General features: G+C 40.1%; 1 long non-coding RNA gene across 1 annotated transcript; it reads right to left on the bottom strand.

Annotated features, from left to right (window-relative positions):
- Nucleotides 1-1377: 1377 nt before the first annotated feature.
- On the bottom strand, nt 1378-13381 carry LOC125376034. Its single transcript, XR_007218920.1, has 3 exons — nt 13295-13381; nt 12495-12537; nt 1378-1617 (listed from the first exon to the last, which is right to left on the bottom strand). It is a non-coding gene; the product is annotated as an uncharacterized LOC125376034 (long non-coding RNA).
- Between the last annotated feature and the right edge of the window lie 13301 nt (nt 13382-26682).

The raw sequence follows: 26682 nt of genomic DNA, 5'->3' as shown, positions 1-26682 counted from the left end.
TTACGCGACACACCCAGCTCCTGAGAACAAGAGCGGAACATGTATGTTGGTGTACTCTTACTCTCAGGGTCAAGGTTATGAAAAAAAAATAAAAAATTCTGAAACCCTGAAAACACACCTTACAGCATTGGACATAAAACATCACTCAGTCAAGAAAGGGGATGTGTGTTGCAAAATAGTCAAACTTAAATGTCACTCTTAAATTCCGACTAGGTAGCTGATATACCGTCCCTATGGTCCGTGGTATCGGATGACAAGTTGTGAGGTAGAAACCGGACAATTTAAACCGGGTCGCCAAGCTACCCAACAATGAAATAACAAGGCATGACCCGGGTAGATTTTTGTTGACAACACCCTTATCGCATCTTGTTATGTAGGTCATATGTGTATATTCACCGTGACTATTTCAAAGAAAGCTCCTGTTGAAACTTGCCCCCAGTCGTGGAGCAACCTTTAATCCCCAGCGCTCTTCTGGATAGCTCCCCACACCGCCAACGTCACCCGACAGATAAGGAGCTATGGGTTTGTTTTGAGGGAGTCCCATCCAACAGGGAACATACTTGTTTGAACGTGTTTGTCACTGGACAAACACGCCTCTGTACACAAGTGACTTGGTATTTTCTCTCTGACGTGTGTATGAATAGCAACACAGGATATATGTAAAACCGGTCAATACATTCAGATCAGATCGATAGAAGTAAAAACCGTACTATTCAAATGATAGTGCTTGGTACATTAATCAATAGACACATTGTGTTTCTGGTTTCTGGTTTCATGATATAGAAACATAAAAAGGACACATATAACTTGAAAGGATGTCGTGAACGTTTACTTCCTTTCACTAGTTGTCATATCAGGACGACTCGACCCGATACAACTTGTACTAGTAGAGAAGTATCCATCATACAAGCCGACACACTTGTATTTACTGATCCGTGTCGATGATAGTGTGTGTATGAAGATGACTAGTTTTCTTCAGAATGAAGCATGTTATAGTTATACGTAATGTGTATAATTAGCTATGATTCATTTAATCATAGTGGTAATTATTTCTGAGTGGACGATCCTGTTCTCTCTGTTTCAAGGTTAAAGAGAGGGTATGCGCTGAACTGAAAAGGTCAATGCGAGACAATTCCTGCTTTGTCGTTTGTTGTCGTGAAATAGTACAAGGGATAGACATGACTCTTTCAGTCATGCGATGTCGATATCTGACGAAAGTATCAACTTGACTTAACTCCTACAACAAACACGTCACATTGACTTCCACACACGGTAAAAGAGGATTTGAATTGAGTGGAGGTTTTTTTCTGAACTGTATTCAAACTTAACTGACTGAGACATACAGCTTTGCCTATCTACGCATCGGTGGGAATGATGATTATATGAAATGTTGTGTATATTTTAGTCACAACAGCCTCATAAAATAAATATACAGGTAACGCCCATTCTCCATTCCACGCCCGCGTACATTGTGCACAAATTCCTGTTCGTTCTAGACGATTGTGTTACAGCGGTGACCGAGATCGTCTGGCACATGTACTCGGACACCCGTCACGGTAGACAGATTGGTTGAGCTGGCAAATAAGGAAGCTTGTCTCGTTACGTTGACAGAATAATCTGAAAAGATTAGACATGATATTAAATAAGGCGCGAGCTGAAAACGTAAAAGTTCCTTATAAAAAGCAAGTGTTTGTTCCATACTGTAACTGTAACATTATTTTGTTTTGTTTTTATTTTATTTTTTTTGTTCTTTAACGCCGCACTCAGCAATATTCAAGCTATAAGACGGCGGTCTGTAAATAATCGAGTCCGGGCTAGAAAATCCAGGGACTGGCATCATAAGCATCGATCCACGTATTTGGGATACCACGACATGCATCAACCAAGTCAGCGAGCCTGACCACCCGATCCCGTTTGTCGCCTCTTACGACATGCATAGTCGCTTTTTACGGCAACCATGTGTTGCTGAGACCTATTCTAACCCGGATCTTCATGGGTCTAACATTATGTAACGACGTCATTGTGATGGACGATAACAACGGCAATAACAGCAATGATACACTTCCACTAATAATAATGATACACACAGCAAGGACGACGACAACATATATTTTTAGCATCATCATTATTGTCATTATATCTATCAATACTATTATAATGGTGACATATACTAATGATATTAACTAGTATACGTGGTTGTAGTTGTGAGTGAGTGTGGTTTTACGCCGTTTTTAGCAATATTACAGCAATATCACCAGACACCAGGAATGGGCTTCACACACTAGTACTGTTCCCATGTGGCGATTCGCACCTTCGGCGTGACGAGCGAACGCTTTAACCACTAGGCTACCCACCGCCAGTTGTAATCGTGATGAAGGTATAAAGGCAAAAAGAGATTATATGTATAAAACCAGTCAATACATTCAGATACATGTCGATAGATGCGAGGGTCAAAAACGGTGCTGTTAGAGTTCAATGACAGCACTGGATGCACTAATCAATAAACAGCCTGCCTGGGCCTGTTTCAGGTTATACAATTAGTAAACATCGGGAGGAGGGACACATATATCTTAAGGTTGAAAGGATGCCTTCATCCTCCTTTATACTCCTAGATGCTTGCCATCTTAAACAAATGTTTATTCAACACATGGTGTAACTACATGGTTGTCAACTTGTATAACGGTGTATCATCAGCCATCACAATACAGAGTATTTTTGATGGTGGTATTTCACGCTCATTAATATATAAAATCTTTACATTTAAAACTGTGCACAAATATTGATTTGATTGATATTTAGTTTACGACAATTTAAACCCACTGACATCAACTTTATCTTTTTGTTTACCATCATCAGAACATAATTGCACGGTATCGACAACAATATTCAATTATTGGTGTCTATAATTTAATTAGTTCTGATGTATAACACACGTACACTTACGCAACCACACACACACAGACACACACACACACAAAAAAAAACACACACACACACAGACACACACACAGACACATGGATTAACCACATAAAAGTGCAACAATTTCAAACGCGACGTTAAACCCCATTCCACATCTATCACCATGTATCAAAGATAGTAAACCACTCACTCATTCAGTACAACACACGCCTGTATGGGTTGCCAGTTCACTGGGGCCGTAGCTTCAAAGTTGGACAATGTCACTCCGTAAGTAGAACAGCCCTCCACATAGACATTGAATTTATCATAGTATGTGTAATAAATGACTGGTGTATGCTGGTGTATGATCCCACCTCTGGTCACCAGTATACTGGTGTATACACATCTGTAACCACACACACACACACACACACACACACACACACACACACACACACACACACACACACACACACACACACACACACATATATATATATATATATATATATATATATATATACTGAACCGCAAAAGAAACATCACCCCAAGTACCATTGCATGAAGAGTTGTCATTTAATTATAATTATCTGGGTAATTGTTGTCAAAGTTTCTAAAATTTCCCGAAAAATGAAATTTGATGATAAAAAACAAAGCAGATGACAATAAAACCGATCGTCCAAACGCATCACGGCAACGGTCATGGTAACCTGGGCACGAGAGTTCCGTGCAAACTGAAATGCACATGCGTTCCCCCATTTCTTGCCCTATAAAATCCACCCAGATCGGATTACATTCATTCGTTATTGAATTGCTAATACATGCCAAGATCGACAAGAAATCAGCGAAACCAAGTCCTTGGACGATTGCAAGCTGGACAAACCGCCCGCAAGAAGCCAATGCATTTAAGGTCCACGTAAGGACCATATAAAGGCTCCAGCAACGGTACCAGACCACCAACACTACAGATGACCGACCACGTAGTGGAAGACCAAGGGTCACCACCCGACGTCAGGATCTTCAGATTGTGCGACAGCATCTTCAAGATCGCTTGTTACTGCTGCGGAAACTGCTCGACAGACCATGGGGACATACAAGCGACAAATTAGTGCGGACACCGTGCGTTGACGATTGACGAGCAGACACCTCCACTGTCACAGGCCACACCGAGGACCCATTCTGACACCACGTCATCGCCGGGACCGTCTTCAGTGGCAACACAGCACCAGCAATGGCGCCACCAGCAGTGGAGAAGAGTCCTCTTCTCAGACGAGAGCCGTTACTGTATCTCAACAGCAGATGGCAGAGAGAGAGTCTGGAGACGCCGTGGGGAACGTTATTCGGATGCTTGTGTTGTTGGGAGAGACTCGTGTGGTTGTCCAAACATTGTGGTGTGGGGTGGAAATGGTCTTGCACATAGGGTCGGCCATGTGGTCTTCCAGAACATCGGTCCTGGGAGAGGCAATTGTGTCACAGCAGCTCGGTACATTGATCAAGTCTTGAGACCACACGCCATACCTCATTTGGCATGTCGCTGCAACCACGAGTTTCAGCATGATAACGCCCGTGCCCACACTGCGAGAGCAACAAGAGACTTCCTCCAGCTGAATGGCACCTGAACCATGCAAAGACTTATCATTTAGGCCTATTGTTTGAGGCCCCAATAGGCTAAATCAACGTTTGAGCAAACTTAATAGATATAATTCTGAAACATCTCACGAAGAAAGTTCCAAGTTTTGTTCCAGATGATATAGTTATACCAACGGATGCTGTTGTAGTGACCTTTGACGTGACAAGTTTGTATACTAATATACCCCATGATCGAGGACTTGAAGCGGTGCTTTATTGGTTGAATCAGCGTTCAGATGCCATTGACTGCAATTTGACGCATAAGTTTAACATGGAATCTTTGAAGTGTATACCGGAGAACAATACGTTCTATTTCAACAACAAGTTATATCAGCAAATAGGCGGAACAGCCATGGAAAAAAGTAGCACCCACATATGCCACCCTGGTAATGGGATACATAGAAGAAATGTTATATTCCAAAGTAGAGCATTTGATGGATGTAAATACAGCTAAACATATTCGTGAAACATGGAGAAGATATCTCGACGACCGTTTTATTACTTGGTTCTCAACAGTGAAAGAGTTACACAATTTTGGGAAGATTCTGGATTCGATCCAACCTCTGATTTCATTCACTATGGAATGTGACCACAATGAGATTTCATTATTGGAAGTGAAAGTTATTAAGCAAGGAGACCAATTGAAAACGGATATTTACTGCCAGCCGACGGACACGCATCAGTACCTACAATTCAATATATGTCATCCGCGGCACACTAAAATTAATATTCCATATTCGATGCCAAGAAATGTGTGTACTAATGCTTCAGATGTGGACACAAGAAACCTAAGAAAAGAAGAATTAAAGACATGTCTCCAAGTACTCGGATATTCATTAGGAGTGATTAAAGACGCTGTAAATAAAGAAATGAAAATTCCACGAGAAACATTAAAGAAAACAAAAGAAACACATACAGACACGGACATTTGTGTGTACCTACAATCCTAGAAACTGTAAAATTATGCCCCTTATAAAAGCAAATCTTCTAATTTTACGTAAAACTATGAAAGCATGTTTATCTAAGTGTTAACTTATACGCAGCATTAGACAGCCTCAAAATCTCCAAAAAAATTCTTTGTCCATCCAAATACTTACAAACTACAAATACCGTCAGAATATAACACACACCTCGGTGTGGAACTGCAAATTTCAACTGTGCAAAGATTTACTATTTACTGTTAAAAACAACATGAACTGTCGCAGTAAAGATGTTATATATGTTTTAACATCTGCGGGATGTGGTGAGCATTATTTTGGAGAAACAGGTATGCAACTAAGAGACCGAATCAGTGTACACAGACAACACATTCGAGATCCAAATGTACGTTGTATGAATGCGGGAGTGGTCATCTTACTGTCTTTCCGTTTTATAAATTGTTTAATCATGACAAACATTTAATAACTGAAAAAGAACGGATGTATCCCAATTGTGTGGATTGATGCTCATGCTGTCAATCACTGGATTGTCTGGTCCAGACTCGATTATTTACAGACGGCCGTCATATAGCTGGAATATTGCTGAGTGCGGTGTTAAACAACAAACCAACCAACCAATGTGTATTTGTGATATAATTATTCAAATAAGGTTTGTTTAAAAGAGAAAAGGATTAACATGGTTTTTACCAGCTGTTACTACATTATCATTATCTATCTATATCTACCTACGATCATGTTCGATATGCTACTATAGGAGCTGTAATTAACTGCACTAGATAGCATATTGTATAATTCCTTTAGTTAATATACGTGTAACAACAACAAAAATATGCGTAGGCACGCTTTTTTTCTTGGAGTGAGTGAGTTCATTTTACATTATAAGCACATTTGTTTGTTGATTAAAGCACGCGGGTTGAGCTGGTGCATGGTCACAGTTCATATGACACAATAAGAGGGGACCATTTCAACAGTATACTGAACAAAAGAAGTAACGGATCATTGTTGTTGTTGTTGTTGTTGTTTAACGCCGCACTCGGCAATATTCCAGCTATATGGCTATAGGACGGCGATCTATCAAAAATCTAATTTGGGCCAGACAATCCAGTGATCGACATAACGGGTCAATAACAGGTGGCCCAGTCGTCTAAGGCGCCGCAATTCGCCGTGCAGAGTTGCGTCCCTAGGGCACGCCGGAACCTATGATTGTGGGTTTGAATCCGGGTCCGGCCCGATTATGTTTCTAGGTTTGTCAGCACCATACCCGTGCCCGTGGCTTTCACCGAAGTGGTAAACGTCTGAGACCTGCATCACTTCGGGCTTTCCTCCCACATTAAGCTGGCACGCCGTGATATAACTGGAATACTGTTAAAAGCGGCGTTAAATCCAACTCACTCACTAACTCACTCAAAATATTCATGACCCCTAACTTGTTTTTGTTCTGTATGATATATACAACTTTGGCGATGTTAATATATAATAATGTATAATTTCTCGTGGTTAATTTTGGTCAACAGTGACGTGTTCACGGCGCTTGTTTATATTAATAGGATAAAGAATCCCACTGAAATCCCACGGTTGATTCAAGCATATATACATTTGTTTGAAAATAGAGGTTGAGTTTGTGAAGAATCAGCATTTGTATGGTTAGTTTGACCTAGCATCTATTTGGATGTTCGCGGATTCGACCAAAGGGTCTCCAAAAGGCAAATAAAACTAACATTCTATTATAATACGCATTCGATCGCTGTAATGGAAACAGACCAACACCAACCAGTGCTTCCACTGACGACGTTGGGAGAGTTGATTTGAATTAAATAACACATTACTTGGAGTTTTTTGTAATAAATTAGTGTTTCAATCATATCACGGGAACGCCTCCGTGGTCTAGTGGATAGAGCGTCTGCATGAAGGAGTTGATTTTGAATTAAATAACACATTACTTGGAGTTTCGGTAATAAATTAGTGTTTCAATCATATCACGGGAACGCCTCCGTGGTCTAGTGGATAGAGCGTCTGCATGAAGGAGTTGATTTTGAATTAAATAACACACTACTTGGAGTTTTTGTAATAAACTAGTGTTTCAATTATATCACGGGAACGACTCCGTGGTCTAGTGGATAGAGCTTCTGCGTGGAGAGCGGAAAATCGGTGGTTCGATCCCCGACCCCGGAGAGAAGTTAAAAAGTTGTACCTATTGTTACCCTGCCTGGCGCTCGGCTTTAAGGGGATGGTCGGCTCGGAGTCAGCATACTGGTCTGAGTGTGGTATCCATGTTAAACTGCGGCATGGTATCTCAGCGGGTTAGCACTATAAAACTGGCATTAGTGCAGACTAGTAAAAGCAGCACTCACACATGCATTGCATGCTATAAGTGCAATAATCTTGAACGCGGCCTTAAACTTAATTTCACCTCACGTCATATCACGGAGTTCAGCTTAATGTGGAGGAAAGTCTGACGTGATTCAACTTGTAGTGTATCATTTTGGTTATACCAACGAGCACAAGGAAGATGCACACATTCAGAGAATTATAAGCGTAACTGATGGTTATCCTTGATGAACCTTCTGCGAAATACATTACAGATATGTGGATGATATGGCTTTATTTGATACTCGTATTGCATTATTAGACGCCGGTGTCTCCCAAGAAAGTATCTACAAGGGCAAAGGTCGAGTCGAAAATATTGCAGTATCCTGTTAGTATCCCGGCGAGGGTACCGTGGTTACCGTTGGGATATACCTGATATCCCCGAGGGCGCTATATGTAGATATCACCGTGTTTTGACGTCACCCCGGAGCTCCACTTGACATATCTTGCAGCCGCTTCAATAAGCCGTAGCATCCCATAGGCAGCTTAAGAGACCTCGTGCGCCTAGCTTCTTCATGGGAAGACTCAGTTTGCACGTGTTAATCTACACTTGAAAATGTGTAGGACAAAAAGTGCCAGATACTGAACATAATTTCCTGGAACATTTAGCATGTATATGTCATGTGATCCTTCTATCGCAACATAGAGAACTAAAAATATCCCGTAGCGGGATGCCAAAACGTGCAATATATCAATTAATAACAGACGTAGTACAAGGTACGTGGCGGCACACGAGACAGGGTATGGTACGTCCCGTGTGCTATAGTAACATCCGGAAAGAATCGTAAGACTGATTTGATGATGGGTAATCGGTTGACAGAAGGGAAAGGTGCTAATGGTAACAACCGGCAAGCCCAACGAGGTAAAATAAATAGGACAAGGAAAGCAAGGCAAACACGCAGAGCAAGACAAAACCAGTAATATAAGCAGACCAGGAAGGCTAACCAGTAATATAAGAAGACCAGCAAAATAAAACCAGTAATATAAGAAGACCAGCAAAACAAAACCAGTAATATAAGAAGACCAGCAAGACAAAACCAGTAATGGAAGCAGACCAGCAAGACAAAACCAGTAATATAAGACGACCAGCAAAACAAAACCAGTAATATAAGAAGACCAGCAAGACAAAACCAGTAATATAAGAAGACCAGCAAAACAAAACCAGTAATATAAGAAGACCAGCAAAACAAAACCAGTAATATAAGAAGACCAGCAAGACAAAACCAGTAATGGAAGCAGACCAGCAAGACAAAACCAGTAATATAAGACGACCAGCAAAACAAAACCAGTAATATAAGAAGACCAGCAAGACAAAACCAGTATTATAAGAAGACCAGCAAAACAAAACCAGTAATATAAGAAGACCAGCAAGACAAAACCAGTAATAGAAGAAGACCAGCAAAACAAAACCAGTAATATAAGAAGACCAGCAAAACAAAACCAGTAATATAAGAAGACCAGCAAGACAAAACCAGTAATGTAAGAAGACCAGAAAAATAAAACCAGTAATATAAGAAGACCAGCAAGACAAAACCAGTGATATAAATAGACCAGCAAAACAAAACCAGTAATAGAAGGAGACCAGCAAGACAAAACCAGTAATATAAGAAGACCAGCAAGACAAAACCAGTAATATAAGAAGACCAGCAAAACAAAACCAGTAATATAAGAAGACCAGCAAGACAAAACCAGTAATAGAAGAAGACCAGCAAAACAAAACCAGTAATATAAGAAGACCAGCAAAACAAAACCAGTAATATAAGAAGACCAGCAAGACAAAACCAGTAATGTAAGAAGACCAGCAAAATAAAACCAGTAATATAAGAAGACCAGCAAGACAAAACCAGTGATATAAATAGACCAGCAAAACAAAACCAGTAATGTAAGAAGACCAGCAAAACAAAACCAGTCATAGAAGGAGACCAGCAAGACAAAACCAGTAATATAAGAAGACCAGCAAAACAAAACCAGTAATAGAAGAAGACCAGCAAAACAAAACCAGTAATAGAAGAAGACCAGCAAAACAAAACCAGTAATAGAAGAAGACCAGCAAAACAAAACCAGTAATAGAAGAAATCCAGCAAGACAAAACCAGTAATAGAAGAAGACCATCAAAACAAAAACAGTAATGGAAGAAGACCAGCAAGACAAAACCAGTAATATAAGATGACCAGCAAAACAAAACCAGTAATATAAGACGACCAGCAAAACAAAACCAGTAATATAAGAAGACCAGCAAAACAAAACCAGTAATAGAAGAAGACCAGCAAAACAAAACCAGTAATAGAAGAAGACCAGCAAAACAAAACCAGTAATATAAGAAGACCAGCAAAACAAAACCAGTAATAGAAGAAGACCAGCAAAACAAAACCAGTAATAGAAGAAATCCAGCAAAACAAAACCAGTAATAGAAGAAGACCAGCAAAACAAAAACAGTAATGGAAGAAGACCAGCAAGACAAAACCAGTAATATAAGAAGACCAGCAAAACAAAACTAGTAATATAAGACGACCAGCAAAACAAAACCAGTAATATAAGAAGACCAGCAAAACAAAACCAGTAATAGAAGAAGACCAGCAAAACAAAACCAGTAATAGAAGAAGACCAGCAAAACAAAACCAGTAATATAAGAAGACCAGCAAAACAAAACCAGTAATAGAAGAAGACCAGCAAAACAAAACCAGTAATAGAAGAAATCCAGCAAGACAAAACCAGTAATAGAAGAAGACCAGCAAAACAAAAACAGTAATGGAAGAAGACCAGCAAGACAAAACCAGTAATATAAGATGACCAGCAAAACAAAACCAGTAATATAAGACGACCAGCAAAATAAAACCAGTAATATAAGACGACCAGCAAAACAAAACCAGTAATATAAGAAGACCAGCAAGACAAAACCAGTAATATAAGATCAGAGAGACCAAACCAGTAAATATAATATAAGCAAGACAAAATCAGTAAAAGAACACCTGCAATCCAAACCAGTAGTAAATGAAAAGCAAGACAAACACCAGCAAGATGAATAAGACAAGGCTAAATACCTACACGATAAAAGAAAACAAGACAACGCCGATAAGACAAACATGACAACACCTACGAGATCGACATGACAAGAACTGACGAGACCGATAGAACCGACACAGTGATATCGATATAGTAGATCCGACGAGACCGACATGTCAAGTCCGATAATACCAACATGACAAGACCGACGAGACCGACATGTCAAGTCCGAAAATACCGCCGTGACAAGACCGATAGGTTTGACATGACAAAACCGATGATACTGACATGACAAGACCGATAGGTTTGACATGACAATACCGGTGAGCCTGACATGACAAGACCGATAGGTTTGACATGACAATACCGGTGAGCCTGACATGACAAGACCGATAGGTTTGACATGACAAAACCGATGATACTGACATGACAAGACCGATAGGTTTGACATGACAAAACCGATGATACTGACATGACAAGACCGATAGGATCAATATGACAAAGCAACTAAACACGACAAAACAGATGATTCCGACATGTCAAAACCGATGAGACAAACATGACAAGACCGATAGGACCGACACGGCAAGAACGACTTTACAAGACCGATGAGCCCCACATGACAAGGTCGATTTTGACAGACACGGCAAGACCGACTTTACAAGACCGATGAGCCCGACTTTACAAGACCGATAGGACAGACACGGCAAGACCGACTTTACAAGACCGATGAGCCCGACATGACAAGGCCATAGGACAGACACGGCAAGAACGACTTTACAAGACCGATGAGCCCGACATGACAAGGCCGATAGGACAGACACGGCAACACCGACTTTACAAGGCCGATGAGACCAACATGACAAGGCCGATAGGACAGACACGGCAAGACCGACTTTACAAGGTCGATGAGACCAACATGACAAGGCCGATAGCACCGACACGGCAAGACCGCATTTACAAGGCCGATGAGACCAACATGACAAGGCCGATAGGACAGACACGGCAAAACCGACTTTACAAGGCAGATGAGACCAACATGACAAGGCCGATAGGACAGACACGGCAAGACCGACTTTACAAGGCCGATGAGCCCGACATGACAAGGCCGATAGGACAGACACGGCAAGACCGACTTTACAAGACCAATGAGACCAACATGACAAGGCCGATAGGACAGACACGGCAAGACCGACTTTACAAGACCGATGAGACCAACATGACAAGACCGATAGGACCGACATGGCAAGAACGACTTTACAAGACCGATGAGACCAACATGACAAGACCGATAGGACCGACATGGCAAGAACGACTTTACAAGACCGATGAGACCATGACAAGGCCGATGCTCTACATGATATAAGCAATATTATGAGTCTTGGCAGTCACAACTAGTGGAAAGTAAATCATGAGCTGCCAAGTCCACGTTCTGCAACACGTTCCTATAGTTTATACAACTTGGATGAGATGTTGTTCGTAAAATACAAAATGAAACTGTTGAGGTTTTCTTTTAATATTGTGAGACATTTAGGGGGAATATCAATTCCCTTGTTTCCAAATTTCAAACTCAGGAACATGCTGTCTTTTTTCCATTTATTGGCGTCTGTTTCTGGTTTGGCCAAACGTTTCAAAGCAACATCAAGGTCGATACTCACCAGTAACTAACTATTCTCTCCGGTAAGACTGACACGGCAAGACCTAAATGATAAGTAAAACAGGAAAAGATCGAGAAGAACAGACTAAGCAAGATATATATTACAGGACAAGCAAGACAAAATTTAGCACTGTCGAGTGTTCAAACCTACAAACATAAATTTACTAACTATACAGGCTGAAAAGTAAATGATGTGATGATAGTTAGCAGCACACACTTCTCGAATTAAATCTAATCTAAGCACTTCTTAGGAATTTTTTAGTAATCTTTATTTTTTGAAATACCAAACCTAGCCCACGCAGTTACGTCACAGGTAAGGTATGTTGGACAAGACCAAGATAAGCGGATGTTACACGAGTGTCCAGCTAATTTTGTGACAGGAACCCGGTGCCACGAGTTAAGAATTGTAATACAGCCCAACGCCATGGAGCAAACCTGTCGCATCTCGTTAAGACCAACTGTCTCTCGTAAAAATGTACACGTAGCAATTAAACTGAAATATATATCTTATGTCTTTGGGGGAAACTGGACCTAGAGACAGAGACGTATGGATTAGTGATGTAGCCAATGACGTCATCGTGATCCCAAGTGAATTAATATTACCCATTTGTGTAACAGCACGTGCTAATCTCCCGCTATACCATATGATGCGATACGTGGCATTCAATTTGACACAACTTGACGTGTGTCTCAAAAGAATACTTACACCAAAACGATTTTGAAAAAACATGTTGGCAGACATGAAAACGTTAAAAAATGTTGTGTGTTAAAGGCGAATACCCCATTTCTGTAAATACGTACATTGCGACGCCAATGACAGATAACACGTGTCACTGTCTTCCACACCACGTGGGGACCCGGGGTAGTTGTGTCACTAGCACCCCTGTGAAGATCCGGGTTAGACTTGGGCTCGATCGCAGCGCCACCAGCGGTTATTATGAGTTATGTCCCTTCTATGCCTCTCCTACTGACCAATCAGATTCGACCGCTTGTATCACTTGCATTTGCTTCAAACAAAATGGCGGCGCCAATTCGAGACGATGTGATCAATAATTAAGATCTATGTTGTGATAAAACGAGTCTTACATCGAAAGTGCTTCGAATAACGTGAGCACCTTGATTAAAAACATGAAAAGATTTGGAAAATATCTGCTGACGCCGAGTTGGCGGTGCACACCCTTTGCAAATCCTGCAATCGACCGAAATCTGCACGACAGTTTACAAACCGGATATCGATTTCGTTACGCGATTTTGATTGGACTATGCATAGACTCGTTAGTCCAGCCAAAATATAACTCCATTATACCAGCCAAGTTCGGCAAGGGTGGAAACTGGACTTTTACAGACAGTTAACTCAGTTGCCCCTAAAACATATGTTGATAATCTCATGGTTGAGGCAATGCTTCACAATCGTGGAAAAATAACATATTGCCCACGCAAAAGAGATAACAGAAGGTCATTAACATCATAATTTGGCGTTTGTCGTAGTCGGCGTAAGGAAAGCTTCCTCTCACGAACATCGACAATTATACAGCGAAAACCAAACAGAACATATGAATTATGATAAATGCTTTTATGTTCAATGACGACAGATTGATACATTATAAGATATTACAGAGACAAGACTTAAATACCCCGTGTTTGCTTACAACTGCCTGCCGCTATATTTCCATCAATTGCTAGAACGTGGGCCGAGACTCTACTCTGAGTGATGGAGTTGTATTTAATGTTGCTATGAACAGTATTTCACTTTATGACGGTCTCGTCAGCTTACTGTTTGGAGTCCGAAGTGAAGAGTGAGTGAGTCAGTTTCAGTTGAAGCCGCTTTGAGCAGTATTTCAGTCATGACCTGTCAAGTTATTGTGAGCCACGGGCGTGTGTATGATGCAGACAGTTCAGGGATCATAATCAGATTGAATCTTTGCTTAGAAATATATCTCCGTGAGTGTGTGTGTGCGCGTGCTCGGCCGCGGACTAATGCCGAGTTTATAGTGCTACCCACTGAGATGCCACGCCCGATTCAAGATGAATACGACACTCAGACACAGTACACTAACTCTGAGCCGACCAGCCCTTGTTTTAGTCCCTTTATGCTGAGGGCCAGGCAGGGTAACAACAAGTACCATCTTTAAACGTCTTTTGGTATGACGCGGTCGGGGATCAAACCCCTAACCTTCGTCTCTCCTGGCAGACGCGCTGTCCACTAGACCACGGAGGCGGTCAAGCAGAGGGCGGGAAACGAGAAAAGATCCTCCCAAATGCTCACATTGTTTACCCCGGGCACTCGCACACTCACTCACTCATTCAAATGCTTCGACGTGTGCATGAAGCACTCAGTCTCTCTGACTCACTCACTCACTCACTCAGCCACGGGTTACTATACAGCGTGTTACTACCTGTGTGAGACACAAACCCAACCCTGACGCACGATTCAGCAGCACCCTTGCTTGTTCATCAACCAGGGAGAAGTCTTTATTGTCAGTTGTTGCGGGTGAGTCACAAGTTCCTAAAATCATTTTTAAATTTGTTACAGTATACTGTTGTTCAAGACTTATTGTTTCCATGGAATGGAAGATGTCTTTCAAGAATGGTGTTAATTATGCATGGATGAGATCACCTCTTTTCTACTCACGCCTCACGCTTTCTGAAAATGGAGACTATAAATATATACATTTCCAAGTATGTTATACCTTCGTTTAATCGCCAACATTCGTATGTCCACGTGATTAAAAGAATTCGTGTTAAGTCGGCAAATTTCACATTCTATTTTCCGCAAGTGATATAAAAGGGAGAGTGTTCGATTACGGGGTTGACCTTTAGAAGAGTTTCTCCTCATTCTTCCTTTCTCGTGATACGGACGAGAAATAGCGAGAATGGATGAGACCATTTTGAGCAGACATTAGAAGGTCGGCATCGCAGAGTAACAATATGTCTTGGGGTGTGTGGGCGGTAGCAGACATTGGCGAGAATAAATATGATGACAATACAAATCTTGAACAACAAGCTTGATGATCTTCCATTAACAACGCAACGACAATGAAGTGGTTATAGACTTTCTCGAGCACGTGGTGTCATCACTCATTTTCAGTGATCCATTCATATAATGTTCAGCATTGTTTTGCCTGCTACCCCCGTTGGAGTCTGTTATGGCAGGCAATTGAGATGACAAACTGTAGACGTTTCATATTTATACAACTTGGAAACGGTATATTAAGCCATATGGTGCATCAATGGTGTAGAAAGTATCCCTCCTTTGAAGCTCAGTATTATATAGAGATACGGTATATTCAGCCATAAAGTGTATCAATGGTGTAGAAAGTATCCCTTCTTTGGAGCTATGTATTATATAGAGATACGGTATATTAAGCCATAAAGTGTATCAATGGTGTAGAAAGTATCCCTTCTTTGAAGCTAATTATTATATAGAGATACGGTATATTGAGCCATAAAGTGTATCAATGGTGTAGAAAGTATCCTTCGTTTGAAGCAAAGAATTATATAGAGTGTCACTGTACAACTAGCTGTCACGGGATTCGCTGATCGTAGGTTCGAATCCCAATCTATCATAAACATGGTCGCTGGTGAATCACCAAAGCAGTTAACGCCTATCATCCGCGTCAAACAATTTACCTGACACGCTGTCCATGTTCGGTGACAATGCAAACTATCATGGGAACTTGAATGTATTTTCAGAATCAATGTATGCAAATACGACTACTAAAAGTAATGGCAGCGAATGGGACCAGGGTAATAGAAAGGATATTAAAAACCCGGATTATCGACGATGCAAAACCCATGCATGGAAATTCATTTGAAAAGTAATGGACGTAAGGTGTTCATGAAATTCGAGGACTGTCACTGTCCTATCTGTCTTGAGTGAAGGTCAATATCAATGGACGTTAGGAAGTAGAAAGGAATATGTTAATTAGTGAGTTCTGTTAAAACCATTATTTTCAGCAACATTACAACCAATTCTCGACAGTGGACACACAATAGTGGTGTCATATATGTACACATGTTGGGAATAGAACCCGGAATTTCGACGAGACGAGCGAACGCATTAACCACTAGACAACCCCACCAAACATTTGTAGCATCCCGGTGTTCCGCAAATGAAATCAGTCTGTTGTAGGTCGTTGTATCAGCCTCTATGACCCATGCCACACCTGGCTGAGTTTGTATGTCATCGTACCCGGACGGCAAGTGGTTCTACTTGTGCTATTTGTTTGTCTCAACCAGAGTGGGCAGCACTTTGCCAGTGGCTTGAGTTGATACGTCGTTTACGTCATAACAACTTTGTTGAAATTGGCGACTTTCTATTGTAAATCAGGTCTTGCCTATATTATAATATACCGATGTTTTTGTCGATTGTAATAGTCCTCGTTGCCATGGTTAAGTGTGACTGTATATATGTCAGAGTGTGTTGGCGTCCTAAAGAAACGCTAGAAGACAACACCAGGGAGCATCTCACTGTGAAATAAGCCTTACTGCATTTAAAACGTGTCTGTGCGTATCAACTAAACGATTTGCTATGAATGCCGTAAATACAATGAAGTAGTTTCCTGTATTTACTATCAAATTCCTTTATAAGTTCTTAGTAAAGTCTGATATCTGTGTCAGTGGAGTAAACTCTGATATATGTAGTAATATGGTGAAATTTAAGATCTACATCAGATTTCCAGATCTGTTTGGTAAAGTCTGATATCCGGATATTTATAGTAAAGCCTGATATCCGGATCTGTTTGGTAAAGTCTGATATCCGGATATTTATAGTAAAACCTGATATCCGGATCTGTTTAGTAAAGTCTGATATCCGGATATTTATAGTAAAGCCTGATATCCGGATCTGTTTGGAAAAGTCTGATATCCGGATATTTATAATAAAGCCTGATATCCGGATCCGTTTGGTAAAGTCTGATATCTGTATCTTTTAAGTTAAGTCTGATATCCGAATGTGTTTGGTAAAGTCTGATGTCCGTATCTCTATAGTAATAACGAATATTTCATGTGTCGAGTGAAATATCATGTTTCTCACAACGAGTGACGGGGGCAAAGGGGATATTTTCACGAGTGTAGAGCCACGAGTAAAAATATCTCCTTTTCCCACGTCACGAGATGAGAGAAAAGTGATATTTTACAAGACAAATGAATATCCTACATATTATATACTTTATGTGTAGTTGTCTACAGGAAAATTAAATTATTTCATGACCAATGTGAAAACCTGAAACGAAACGTAAATTCTCCGTACCTAACACTCAGGGACTGTTCGTCAGCCCTTGTATTTGCGTCTTAAAAAGAAGTTTTGTGTTTGTGAAATCTTAAAAAATATAAACAAAAGTATCAAAAAAAATTTAGGGTCACGAACATTCTTGACCATACATTTAGAAATGATTAAATACAAAATAATCATAATTATATAATTGTATAATTATATACAAAATCAATCTTAGCAAAAGAAGCGAAACGAAAGAATAAACGCTGGTCAAGGTCTCGAACAAACGAACAGTCTCGAACGACGAGTTAAATGAAAGATATGCAGTTTATTATGAAACATTTTCGAGAGAAAGACAAAGGCAAGAAGTGATATTAGCTCCACAAAAGACCATCTGTCATTCTTTTGCCTTGTCAATGTGGAACTTACGTAAAAAAGACGTCAACAGTTTGTGAATGAGCTAGACACTTACGATAAAGGGAGACAATTGGAGGGGAGGTAACTCTTGTATGATAATAGTTCCGTCAAAGTGCAATGAAAATATCACTTTTCCCAACTTCAGAAAACACACTTCTTTCACACTGAAGTATAAGATAAAGTCTGATGTCTTCATCTGTTCATTAAAGTCTGATGTCTACATCTGTTTATTAAAGTCTGATATCTACATCCGTTTCTAAAAGTCTGATAACTACATCTGTTTAGTAAATAGAGGTTATCACCCGAATGTGTTTAGGGATGGTAAATATCCTGTGTTAGGAATAAATATTGTACTTTGGGAACCTGAATCTGTGTAGTATCTGTATCTGTGGAGTAAGGTCTGATATCTGTATCTGTGTAGTAAAGTCTGATATCTACATCTGTGGAGTGAAGTCTGATATCTGTATCTGTGTAGTAAAGTCTGATATCTACATCTGTGTAATTAGGTCTGATGTCTGTATCTTTGTAGTAAAGTCTGATATCTACATCTGTGTAGTAAAGTTTTGATATCTGTATCCGTGTAGTAAAGACAAATATGTACTTCTGTGTAGTAAAGTCTGATATCTGTATCTGTGTAGTAAAGTCTAATATCTACATCTGTGGAGTAAAGTCTGATATCTGTATCTGTGTAGTAAAGTCTGATATCTACATCTGTGTAGTAAAGTCTGATATCTACATCTGTGTAGTAAAGTTTTAATATCTGTATCCGTGTAGTAAAGTCAAATATGTACTTCTGTGTAGTAAAGTCTGATATCTGTATCTGTGTAGTAAAGTCTAATATCTACATCTGTGGAGTAAAGTCTGATATCTGTATCTGTGTAGTAAAGTCTGATATCTACATCTGTGTAGTAAAGTCTGATATCTGTATATGTGTAGTAAAGTCTGATATCTGTATCTCTGTAGTAAGGTCTAATATCTACATCTGTGTAGTAAAGTCTGATATCTGCATATGTGTAGTAAAGTCTGATATCTACATCTGTGTAGTAAGGTCTTATATCTACATCTGTGTAGTAAAGTCTGATATCTGTATATGTGTAGTAAAGTCTAATATTTACATATGTGTAGTAAAGTCTGATATCTGTATATGTTTAGTAAAGTCTGATATTTGTATATGTGTAGTAAAGCCTGATATCTGTATATGTGTAGTAAAGTCAAATATCTACATATGTGTAGTAAAGCCTGATATCTGTATATGTGTAGCAAAGTCTAATTCTATATCTGTGTAGTAAGGTCTGATATCCACATCTGTGTAGTGAGTCTAACATAGTACCGTGTGTGTTTGTGTTTGCGAGTGACGGATACACGACGGATACTAGTATATTGTAAGCGTACATCCTATGTACATGCTAAGTGGTTTGCTCTTGTGAGTGGAGTACACTCTTGATCCTCCCTCTTGATACACCACTTGACACAGTTTATAACAGCTATTAATCCCAGCTAGTTGACCTATAAAAGGTATCTACTGGCCTACATTCTGCTAATGGAATACCTAAGAATGTCAGGTTCTGCCAACGTGTTATCTGTATCCCTACCAGAAGTAATGCCAGATGCACCAAGGCCCGCCAGTCACCAGATGAGCAGGAAGCTCACCAAAACATCAACATAGACGTGACTTTCACTTCCGATAGGACACTAAAAAACACGTTAACACCCCAAACCCCAGATATCCTGCAACTGCGGACACGTATACACTGGAGAGACTACACGTCCCACAGTCACCAGAATAAAAAAAAACGCAATACCTCTGTTGAAAAATCTGACATGAAATCTGCCCTTTCGGGACATCTCATTAAAACTCCTGACCATCATATTTCCTGGCTACAAACAAAAATTGTCGAAGACAGTCATTGGAAAAAGAAAACTTACAAGAAACCATCGAATTCCAAAGAAAGAAGCCAGCCATTAACAGAGACCAAGGTATCTGCCTACCCAGTGTGTTCTTCCCTGTGCTATAATCACATCATCAACCACAATGGACATCTTGATTACCTTATTGCTTGTGTCGTCATAGCCAGCACTAAACCTTCAAGGTTCATAATTGAATTCCTTCCCGTGAATCTTATTGACGTTGTCGTTATAGTATTATCTTTATACATTCTTCCCACCTTGTGTTGTGTAACACACCATTATATCGCAGACAGCTACGCGATAAATCGCAAAGAACAATTAAGAACGAAGCGTGGTGTATTTCACGATAAAGCATTGTTCTATCATGACGTCATTCCTGGACATTCGAACACGAGCTTGATGACGTCAAATTAGACGACGTTATATTTTAGATGGAAGTGGATAGTGAGTTGTTCCTCATAAATGTTACTCGACAGCATAGATGAACGCAATGGCCGAACGATCGCACCACAATTGGGATAGATATGACAAATGGTACTGGGAGAAAAGGTACAGATAATTCAAGTGAAAACTGTGAGAATACCCCCAGTACATAAAATGGAGTCGTCCCACATTGCCGAGTCCGGATTGTATTCGGGGAGTCATCATTATATAAATACGGGTAAATATTTTAAAGCTTGTTAAATTTATTGACATCCTTAAAAAAGCTGTACAAAATGTCGATATCTCATGTAAGAAATAAACGACTCGCAATTTTCGTTTATCGTACAATAAAACACTGCAGGGAGAATAAACCACTCGGGGCTGAGCACCTTATGGTAAATTATTAACTCTATGCATTTGTTCAGCGTTCACCTGATGAAGGGTCAAGAAGTAGCTCTCAAACGTCGTGTCAAGAATAGAGGAAGTAGTTATCCACAAAAAATGTCATGTACAGTAAACTACGGTTATAACGAACTAAAGGGACGACTACATTTACTTCGTCATAATCGGGATTTCAAGCGACGGCACATATTAGGATGAACTAAGGATGTGGCCATTTGACATTTAAAAGAGAAAACTGGTATATTTGTTGAAGACAATATATCTTCGGTCATTTTATTTTTCCCAAAACAGTTAATTTAGGACACCCAGCCAAAATGTTTACATAATTTGCAAAACCTGAGGCCAAATAATTTATTTTTAAAACATCAACCACAAGGTGTTGGAGCATCAGTGGTCCATCGATCGCAGGCGTCACAATTCGCTCTGCGTTGTCTCCCTTTGCCGTGACAGGACTCCGTCGTCGTCGGGTTCGAATCCAAGATACTCATTCATTTTGTTTATTGATGTCAGTTTCACCACAGAGGCGAACTCGTACGACCTGTGAATTACGGCATTGAATGTCACAGTTGTTTTGCAGATGCTGTCATGGCAACTCACCTAGAAGTTGATATTGTCATGAAAATGACGGAAATGTAACGTCTTTAAAAGTTAACATGAGCGAGTGATTGAGTGAGATTTTACGCCTGCAGAATAGTCAAACTGAAAGTAAAAGGTATTCTCTCAGTCAGTGTTGTTCTATACCGAGTTTAGTTGGAATACTACATCAACTTTAGTTTGAGTCTTTCCCAATATGTATTGGTTATGTTAAACTGTGACTCAAGCTCTCAGCATCCTATCTCCTGTAGACCAGCCTAATATTAGAAGTAAGTTGGATTACAACCCTTACAACCGTAGGTATTGTCTTAATTGATTACAATATCCACTGTGTGACAACTGGCACAACGGAATGTGTGACAAATGGCAGTGTAACAAATGGGAGGAACCATCCACTCATATAATTTGTCCTCTATTTTACCTTTTACGCCCACTGTAATCTGTCGGATAATCGAGACTGGTTATTTTCTGGTGGTAACGATTTATATTTCACCGACAGCCAGACACGGTTCCTGAGTACACCAATCGTGTCCTTCCCTGTTTCCTTTAAGTGGTTCGTTTTCTATATTTTTTTCTATAAATATTATCAAAAACGTCTTAACGAACAATTTAAAAAATGACGAAATCCGGCATGTTAAAAAGAATGTTTATAATGAAGTGATCCGTGGAAAAGGCTTGCAGTATTATACCCCTTGGACACAGCGTAGCCATGCATAATTAACACTTTAAACCGTCCGAACCAGGAAGTGATTTGTGGTACTGTAACAGTTTATACAATGCTTATCGGCCCTGGTCGTGTACATTTCATCAGGAAACTGCTAAAATAGACAACAGGCGCTACACTGGTGACTCACAACGATGTATGACTACATAACAGTTGTGACTAACGGTTCATTGACTTGTTGATGGCATCGAACGAGTATTTCCTTGATCTATTCAAGGCATCTGTCATCCATTAAGTTGGAACAAAGGAAGGTGCAAATAATGTTTCATATATGGTAAGGTTTGTTGACCGTGAACCTACTTTATGTCGTACCCGATAGGATGCTTTGAAACGCTGAAATCCTTTGATCATTTTGAAAAGTCATTAAAAATATATTGATTTGTAGTAAACTGCCGGGCAAAAGCAAGTGTTCACCCATGATTGGCGGTGGCTAAACGAACAAGAAATGCTGACTAGTATTTGATGGTAATGTATTTTTAACGAGTATCAACGTTTGTAGTGTTTCGGAGTCTGTTTTCAGCCTAGCAACATTTTTATAACGTTTGTAATTTTGTGGTCAAGTCTAAATTCTATCGCTGCTTTTGTGTCCCACTATCTCTGAACTGACATGTGCTTTGCTGCGAGTTAGGGTTGGTGGGTAGTGCGTGCGTCACGGTAAACTCGCTGTTCTTGGGGTTTTGGAATAGTATTGATGGAGGCGGAATATTTTTTATTCATTTTATATATTTTGTATTATTATTTTATTTTATTTTATTCTATTTTATTTTTCTTATTTTTTTTATTGAATCCTTGATATGATAATGTCAGCATTATACTTATACTTATACTTATTTGCATTATTCATCCAGCATTTTTGTGTTTCATGTGCACTTCAAAACAATTGTTCATTCTATGGCTTTCCGTTGGCACGCCGTGGTATATATGGAGTATGTTTTTACCCACCTACTGTATTGTAGTGATACTGTATTGTAGTGATACTGTATTGTAGTGATACTGTATAGTCGTGATGCTCCGATATGAACCGTTAGTTCACTTTCGAGCTCTAAACAACAAACCATTGATCAAGAAATTATAGTTGACCTTCCACAATAAGCACGGATGTATATCTCCGTTCATAGATGGAATAACGTCTTGTCATTTCAACATGTTTTAAAATCTGTACAATACCTATTCCAGTATATTGTTGTGTATTCGCAAATATTTCTGGCAGCGCAGTAGAAGGCAGCAGGTGATTCACTGTACTGGGTTTCACCATGGGTACCAACGCGCATTGTCTCCAGGCCGATTAATTTATTGATAAGGACCCGGATTGCGAGGATGCTCACACTATCAACCACTGGTTTGTCTGCATGTGACGTTAAATGTGCAAGCTGTATCCGAACACTTCCACTACACTTAGTTGAGAACACTTAGTTAAGGAACTACGATTTAACACCGATAACTCAAAGATAAAGCAACCTTTTGAATAGGGGAATACGGTTGTTATGCGATCGAGGCCAACCTGATCATGACAACGACCGTCTCGCTAGGCAAGTGTTACAGCTAGGGCCAACCAAATGGGTAACGGCTTTCGCGCATATCATATGCATGGGCCCTGACCCTGAAGTGAGACTTTGGGAATGGGGAGTGGGGATTGGGGGGGGTGGGGGGGTGGGGGGGTGGGGGGGGGGGGGGGGGTGGTCGGGGTGCACGAGTGGCCCAGTCGTCTAAGGCGCCGCAATTCACTGTGCAGAGTTGCGTCCCTTGGGCACGCCAGAAACCTATGATTGTGTGTTCGAATCCCGGTTCGCCCCGATTATGTTTCTTGGTTTATCAGCACCATACCCGTGCTCGTGGGTTTCACCGAAATGGAAAACGTCTGAGAGCTGCATCACTTTGGGCTTTCCTCTGACATTACATGCCGTGATATAACTGGAATACTGTTAAAAGCGGCATTAAACCCAACTCACTCATTCACTCACTCTACTAGAGTCACGTGCATCAGCTACAATCTTCACACACAACGGATTCTCCTGCAAGGGCCAAGTGTATCGGATTCAACCGTCGCACTTAGCGGGTTTGTTGCAAGGGTTAACTATAACGGCCCTCTTGATCCGCAGCTTCTTCTGTAGAGAACGGCTTGCTCATCCACTCATCAAACACGTGTGTCATCATTGATACACAATAAATCATATGATACACTGTTTAGATTGTTCCACGAAGGTCGATGGTTCAATCCTTGACCACGTCACATCAAAAGACGTTACCACATGGTACTTGTTGCTGGTCGGCTCGGGGTCAAGTGTGTCCAAGTGGGGTATCCATGTTAAACTGAGGCATGGTATCTCACTGGGCTAGCATGATAAAACCAACATTAGTCCAGACTATCATAAGCAGATAAACGCACGTGTATAATCACGAACGCGACTTTAAACCCCATGTCACCACGTCACCCATCTTTGTCATACTGCTTCGTGATGTCACTTAAAGATAACATAACTTTACACGGTACTATTATATTTATGAGGGAGACCTACTGTGTTTAAAAACTAAAAAGAATATAAATCAGAGGTATCTAATCAACGGTTAGACTACCCAAAAGACCCGTGAAGATCCGGGTCAGAATAAGTCTTCAGCAACCCATGCGCGGCGTTAAACAAACAAACAAACACAAAAACAAAAACACACAAAAACACACAAAAAATACCAAAAGATTCACTGCAGGTTTATTTCCATTCTACCATGACGACAAAAACGCTTGGAAAACGCTACTGTTTTTGAACACGGAATTGCACATTAAATAGTTAGATGTCTTAGAACATTCCCAAGGGCTCCCAAGTAGTGAAAAGCGAAACAAATATTACTCAGGTTCCAGATTAATTACTTGTATGAATGAAAGTTAATAATTATTAATAAGAAATAACGGTGACAAAATACATCATTTTTACATATGGAAGTGATCAAATGGCCTTCCATAGATACATATAATGAAAAAAAAACGCCAGAGAATAACCACTATCGAATATCCAACCAAACAGATTTCAAACAGATTGTAGAATATCGACTGAACGTGAAGGGGTTAGAGTTTCGCACGTGGGAGTTCGAATTCAAACATTGGAAAAGCTGAAACCTATTCTGCTGGTGATTTATCGACCAGTGTGAACTATGTGTAGCAAGTGATGGTACAACTGTGTGTGCAGGGCCGGGTCCATCGGGCGAGCCAGAATCGTATGGTCGTGGGTTCGAATCCCAGATTCGACCTGTTTATGGCCATTAGTTCTTTAGCACCATTCACTAAAACCTGCATCGCATCAGGCTTTCATCCAACCACCCTGACACGCCGTCATATAAATGAAATACTGTTCACAGAAGAGTTAAAGTAAGAGAATAAACGCTAGAAACTAACCAGAACCGACTGGTGAAACAGATTCCATTGGGCGTACTGGCAAAATTGCGGTGAAAGTTATATAAATGGATCACTGAAAATCAGTGATGACACCAGGTGCTCGCGAAAAAGGTAAGCATGTCCTGTTGCTACGTGCGTACTACTTAAAGGCGTCTATATACCAAAAAGAACTGCTCAAAACACACATGCATTTACAGTGGAACATAGTGATATAAAGATGTACGTAGAAATATGAGGAAAACATCTCGCTCTCTTTTCAAAGTCACTTTGTCCTCTACACCTATATAAGACGGAGGACATGCCTGCTTGACTGTTGGAGTTGAAGAGAAAGGCAGGTCCCTCAATGTCATGTCGTTTTTTTCTATCATAGAAAAAATACAAATGTGACTTGTTTATTCGCATTGCTTCTAGTTACTCTTATTGTGTTACTGATAACGGCGATACCGAGGTAAACCGTTGCTAGGCTCAAAGTAACAGATCGCATATAGCGATTAACGCACCGCTATACACCAAACCCAGAGTACAAATATGTCGGCTGATGGGTTTCTTGTTACACACTTTCCTGCAAGATGTGTGTGTGATCTCTCAAGGTTTAGGAATAAGGCAGTTGAAGTGCTCAAAGGTAACAACATGGCAGGTTCCTGTACCCGCCGGAAATAGCACAATGCGATGAACGCTGATAGATCTTGCGTCCGTTGTTGCCTAGCGACAACAGTAAACAAAGAAATACGTTTCCGTTACGGATTGTTTTCTTAAAAATGAACATATTCAACTTTAATATTTCATTTCTAGTCTAGGAAATAAAGCTATTGACTTTCTATTCAATTTTGTTTTTGAAATCTTTGAGAGGTTTTTCTTTGATCTTTGAGATAACAAAACAAAGAACCACGGTCTACGTGCCTTCTCTTCTGTTTTGATCATCTTTCATGATTCATTATCTTTGTGAAAGTTGTTAACTGTTTTCAGAGTAGTTTTGAATAATTTCTTATTGTCAGACACAACACGCTACTTTTGGTAATATTTGTAAGACGAGATCAAAGCACAACTTCAAAAGAATCTATAAAGTAGAGATAGTCCAGAAAAAATGATGTAGTATTTAGAATATACCCAAAGTCAATATA

This window comes from Haliotis rufescens, unplaced genomic scaffold (assembly GCF_023055435.1).
Source record: "Haliotis rufescens isolate VD_foot unplaced genomic scaffold, xgHalRufe1.0.p SCAF_7, whole genome shotgun sequence".
Lineage (NCBI taxonomy): Eukaryota > Metazoa > Mollusca > Gastropoda > Lepetellida > Haliotidae > Haliotis > Haliotis rufescens.
Note: the sequence above shows the minus strand (reverse complement) of the source record. Positions and strands in the feature narration are given on the sequence as shown.